This window comes from Megalopta genalis, chromosome 9 (genome assembly GCF_051020955.1).
Source record: "Megalopta genalis isolate 19385.01 chromosome 9, iyMegGena1_principal, whole genome shotgun sequence".
NCBI lineage: Eukaryota > Metazoa > Arthropoda > Insecta > Hymenoptera > Halictidae > Megalopta > Megalopta genalis.
In genome coordinates, this window is record NC_135021.1 from 15897766 (window position 1) to 15903976 (window position 6211).

Here is a 6211-nt window from a genome sequence, read left to right on the forward strand (position 1 = left end):
CAAGACGAGAAATTCGTTTCTTGAAATGTGCTTTTCATCTCTCTAAATGTGAAAAAAAACAAGAGCACAACATTCAGGAATACGTGTCAATTATTTGGTCAATTCCATGGACGCGTGTCGAGTTTTGTTGCTTCTTGTTAGTAACCCTCGCCAGTAGTTATCATTGCACATATGAGTGGGTTAGAACGATAGCGGCGTAAGTCAAATTTTCCTCGTTACGAAACACAAAGAGCGTTGTCGGCTCTCGGTGGTCAAATTTATTGCTAAGATAATTTAGAGGTAAGATAAATTATAGCAACTTTATAATTTATTCAGCACGTCTTTTTAACGCATTGTGGCATGTGTAGATTATGTTTGAAGGCACGAGTAAAAGTTATCGCAAATATGACTCACGGCGACTATGATTCTAACTCGCTCGTATGCAGTATGCACCGTGCTGCTGCTGTTTCGGTGCGACTAGTACGAATAACGCGAACAGTGTGAATATATAGCGCGAATGGCGAGTACAATCTTCAATGTTTCTTTTCACGCAGGTGCGAAGAGGCTACAGAAGTGGAGACGCATCATCAGCAAACAGCGGCAACAACGATGGGCGTCGCCGAGGACGAGACGCCATCCTCTTTGACTTCTCATCCCAACCCTAACGTTAACAATCCAAATCAAGAAGGTACGTGCGACCGGCTCGTTTGGCCTCGTCTAAGAATCAAGGTGTACTCGTGCACTGAGTAGTATAATATGAGCCGTTTATTTTGAAAGTGGCCGAAAAGTCCATTCATTTGAAAATCCAGATATTTAAGGTTTTTACGTTTTAACCCCTTAATGCACAATTAAAAAAAAAAAACCGACCAAAAAAAATCAATTTTTTTTATCTAAGAAAATACATATTTGGACCTTAATTTCAATAAATATGTAAAAAAAATGCAAAAATTACTAAAAATTCAATAAAAATAGTGGATAAATAATTATAGTGAATATTGAATTGCATTGCAGATCGAATTTTGTACCCATCGTACTGTTTTTCAATTAATATAGGTAACATAACATAAGTTGCGACGCCGACCGTATATATACGGGTCTGCACATTTCGGCCGGTTTTGCACGCCCGTGTTAATACGTTTCTGCGCGTTAAGGGGTTAATAAATTTAAAAATATTGCTCATTGATAACATGGTGGTATAATGTATTTGTGTTCCCAAGGGTCACTGCGTTCTTTCAGCTTCGCCGACATGAAATTATATGTGTAACGTAGAAATGTGAATATTAACACGTTCCGTGCCACGTGTACCATCGATGGTACACGCTTGCATGTTTACTTAGTGAACCGAACAAATTGTTTACAAGAAATTTAGAACCGAAGAATCAATTTCCACCGCAAGAATGGGCGTTGATAAGTTTTTGTTACGTTGTTATGTGTACGAGAATTAATGATTGCACGTAATACATCAAGTTTTAGTCAAATATCAAAGTGTGAAGATTCGAGTAAAAAAAGCTCGGCACGAAACGTGTTAACAGAAATATATAAAACTTGTTTCAAGGGGCGCGGACCAACAAAAAGTAACTTGAAACATAGAAATGCATTCGTTAAAGCGTTCGATTTAATTATTGCGGTACACAATGGTATACATTATTATCGAATAACTATAACGCGTAGAATCAATGCAATAAAGTATTGAAAACAAATTAATTGTGTAACTGTGAATAAGTCGTTTTAGAACGATCGTACAGTTGCGAGTAAATCGTTTTAAAAGGATCGTGTAATTGTGTGTAAATCGTTTAACAAAATCCGCGCGACTTTGAATAAATCGTATTAATGCAAACCGTGTAACTATAAAATCGTTTCAAAAAAAATACCGTGTAAAAGGAGGGTCAGATGTATTTGACTAGAACTGCGCGTACCCAAAGCGTGTAAATACCGCGCCGTTGTACCATGGAGTAATTAAATCCGCGATGTAATCGGTCCAGCGTGGGTTCACCGAAAATCCACTGAAAAGTCGTCGTTGGAACGTAGTTGCGCGTAGCTCTACGCGTTTGACCACGAAAATTTTCGTTCACGGGCTTGAAAAAGGCTCCAATGGTTTCTCGACGATGGTGGAATTACAGAAAACACAGAGTACCGATAGCGCGACGATGTTCCTGCTCTCGTCTCGACACGATCTTGTTATTTTCCACGTGGTTAACACTTTATCGTCCGGTCGTGGTTGAGGCTGCCACTCAGTAAGGACTGGCTTAGTCGCGCGCGCATTTGCTCCCAGTACCGGCTAAATTTTCGCTATTCATCGTGTTCTGCTTATTCCTTTAAAAATAATAATAAATAATAATTATTATTATAATTATAATTCATAAGGATATGGGGAGGTCAGCATACAGGAGGTCAGCTACTAACAAAACAGTAAAGAAGCGAAAACCGTCGACAGCTAAAAGTCGATTAATAGGCTATCGGTCGATAAGCATTGGCGATCGAAAAGCCGATTAATAGGCTAGCGATCGATAAACATTGGCAATCGAAAAGCCGATTAATAGGCTAGCGATCGATAAACATTGGCAATCGAAAAGCCGATTAATAGGCTAGCGATCGATAAGCATTGGCAATCGAAAAGCCGATTAATAGGCTAGCGATCGATAAACATTGGCGATCGAAAAGCCGATTAATAGGCTAGCGATCGATAAACATTGGCGATCGAAAAGCCGATTAATAGGCTAGCGATCGATAAACATTGGCGATCGAAAAGCCGATTAATAGGCTAGCGATCGATAAACATTGGCGATCGAAAAGCCGATTAATAGGCTAGCGATCGATAAACATTGGCAATCGAAAAGCCGATTAATAGGCTAGCGATCGATAAACATTGGCAATCGAAAAGCCGATTAATAGGCTAGCGATCGATAAACATTGGCAATCGAAAAGCCGATTAATAGGCTAGCGGTCGATAAAGTGTTAATCGTAACCACCCGACACTCGTCGGTCCCCGATCGATTTCCATTTTCCAGGAATGTTCTACGACAGTTGCAATTCCCCTTGCCCGATGAAATTTCAAGCACTTCGATCGGTCTGAACTATTTATGTGCCGGTTCGCAGGAAGTAAATAGTTGAACAGAAGATATCCCAGCGCACACAGTACGGCGCACAAATTGTCTAAAGACAGGGACCATTGTTTCCGTGACTCGTGCGGAAGAAATGGAGAGTGCAGCGTGAAGGTTCCGCCCGTATCTTTCCTACAATAGACGGAAGTTACTTTCCGACTGTTTCCGGTTTCAGAGTTTTCCTCGACGAATCTTTCTTCTCGTTCGTTCGTTCCCCGACGAAACTTTTCCAACGCCACTGGCGTTCTTGCACTATTTCTGTTTGGATGCGTCTGTTAGTCGCGAGTTTTTTGAGTTATCGAGCTTTCGAGTCGTTTATCAAAGCTCGAAGAACAATAGGCACGCTGATTAATCGTACCCAGAAATTTGCTTTATAATAAGTAGATTGCGGACTTTTATGCAAAATAAAACTTGTCTGCACTAGTTGCAAGAAATTGGAACTAGATAGTAAGTCCATTCTTCCTTCGATCACTTTAATAAATTAAAAATACTATTTCTGTTTGGATGCGTCTGTTAGTCGCGAGTTTTTTGAGTTATTGAGCTTTCGAAGAACAAAGCTCGAAGAACAATAGGCACGCTGATTAATCGTACCCAGAAATTTGCTTCGTAATAAGTAGACTGCGGACTTTTATGCAAAATAAAACTTGTCTGCACTAGTTGCAAGAAATTGCAACTAAATAGTAAGTCCATTCTTCCTTCGATCACTTTAATAAATTAAAAATAAAACATTGACACTTCTTGATTCTTTTAACCCTTTGCACTCGAGTGGTGACTCCGACGCACCACTGTAATTGTTACACCACGTTTCAAGATAAGTTTTACATGATCAAAGCTTAGATATAAAAAATTGTTGAAAGTCTAACTCTGTCGTATGAGTCACAAGACTCAATTTCATATGCATAAAATGGGCTTTGTCGTATAAAATGGAAATACTGTAAGTCAGAGAAGTTAATTTAGATTTTTAGTTTAATTTAGATTAAATGGCTTCAAGTGCAAAGGGTTGATCATTCTTCTATCTCAAATTGCAACCCCCGAACATTGTCGTAAATACAAAAAATCAGCAGTCCAGTAACAAGTATAAGTACATCGCCGTCCGTTTCAAGAGATCCATGAAGCCGTTTGTCGATTTTTTCGTTTGCAACGTATTTTAGGGTTTCGAAACGCTATATAGGGTAGATACGTATTATCAGTCGAGCTCGTTCACCTGCTGCTGGTGGTGCTGTCGTCCGTTGGTAACGTAGATACCTTTGAAAGGTGATCGACGAAGCATCCGAGTTGGAAAGGTGGACGCGTCCGCGGTCGCGGTTTAATCGTAATACTAATAGCAATCGTAATTGCAACCGCAGCCGCGCCTCGGGCTCCCGTTTCATGGATCCCGGTATTGTTGGATTCGCTGTAGCAGCTACTTTTGCAGCCACTTTTGCAGTCATGCGTGCACCTCCCTAGCTTGTTAACGTTATTAGAGTGGAAATCCTGTTTGGATGTATCTACGCGACCGCTCCAACGATTCTCTGTTTCCTCGAAAACTGCTCTTCCGAGACACTGACAATCAGAGACGAGACTAGACTAGATTAGAATCGGTGACAGCGATCGTTGCGCTCGCATACGAAGTCCGAGGCGAGGGAGATGCCGATGTCGATATCGATGACGAATACCTAATGGCGCCTTCTAATGAGTTCTCACAGAGAAAGTGCTGCGTCAATATCCTACGGGACGCGTTGCACGACGTGAGGTATTTCACGCGAGCTCGCCACACTTTTGGTGCGGACATGTTCGGACTTTTAAGGAATTTTCTAAATACGTAGAACTGGATGTGTTGCAATTTTTGAATGTTTATTAACCCTTCGCACTCGAGTGGTGACCCTGAGGCACCATTCAAATTTACGATGTTAGTGCACGCGTTAGTAAGCATCAGTGCTAAATAAATTATTTGTGCGAGTAGTAATAGGTAAATATTACGCATTTTCAATAGCCAGATAACGAAAAGTAAATATTTCAAATAAAGTGAAGTAAATAATATTTATAGTAATAAGTATTCGGAAATGGGAGGTTCCTGAGGTCATTCGAAGCAACTTTTTCCTTTACGAAAATGTTCTCCGAGGCTTCGTTTACGAGTTATTAACGAAAAACACTGACCAATAAGAGGCGAGCTCGGCTGGCGCGCGGCGGCCCAGCCAACGAGTGCACGGAGCCCGGTTCCGCTCATTGGCTCGGCCGTCTCGCGCCGAACGATCTCGCCTCTGATTGGTCACTGTTTTCCGTTAATAACTCGTAAACGAAGCCGCGGATTGCATTTTCGCTAAGGAAAAAGTTGCTTCAAATGACCTCAGGAATTCCCTACTTTCGGATTGCGAGACATTTTTGGGACACCCTGTATAGCGCTACCGATTGCTCGCTCGGCTTTAAAAAAGCCGAAGCTGATCGGTTTGACTTCCGAGTGGTTCGCGGCGATACGTATCGTTGGTCGGCGAGCCTGTACGTTCGGCTACAACGGTTCCGCAATATTTTCACCTGGTATGCGACACGTAGCGTCGAGTACTGCGGTATTTCAGTTGGGTCGGGCTGCGCTTTGAACTGTTGCCAGCAGTCTCTCTGTCTCCCTCTTCGTCGCTCCGAAAGTTCCTGCCTCGCTTCCGTCCTCGCTTTTCCTCCGCCGCTGTCTCTGTCCCTGTCTCTTTGTATTGCGATCGCTTGTAGGTATTCTGGGTCAAGTGTGTATTTTAATGGTCAGCGACGTCGACGGAGTCTTCTTTTCTTTTTTTTCTTTTTTTTTTATGAGTCGAACGAGAACCCACGTTCGAGGGATCGAACCGAAGCCGCGAGGACGAGAGCCGTGGCACCGTTCCCTCCAAACAAACATTTGCACCATACGACTGCGGGCGAGCCAAACGAACCAATCTTCGACGAACGTCGTCCAAAAATATTCGTGTGTTTTCTACGGTATCGTTCCGTCGGTCAGTTTTACTCGCCGTTTTTCGTCGCTAAGTCATCCATCGCAGCGTACAGAGAATCAGACCGAGTAGGCGTGATCTCCTCATTTGCAACGCGGTCGTACTTGGAATCAGCACGGCCGTGTGCGGGTGCGACTGGAGGAGTCGTTCTACGATTAATTACCGTAGAATCGTTGCTGG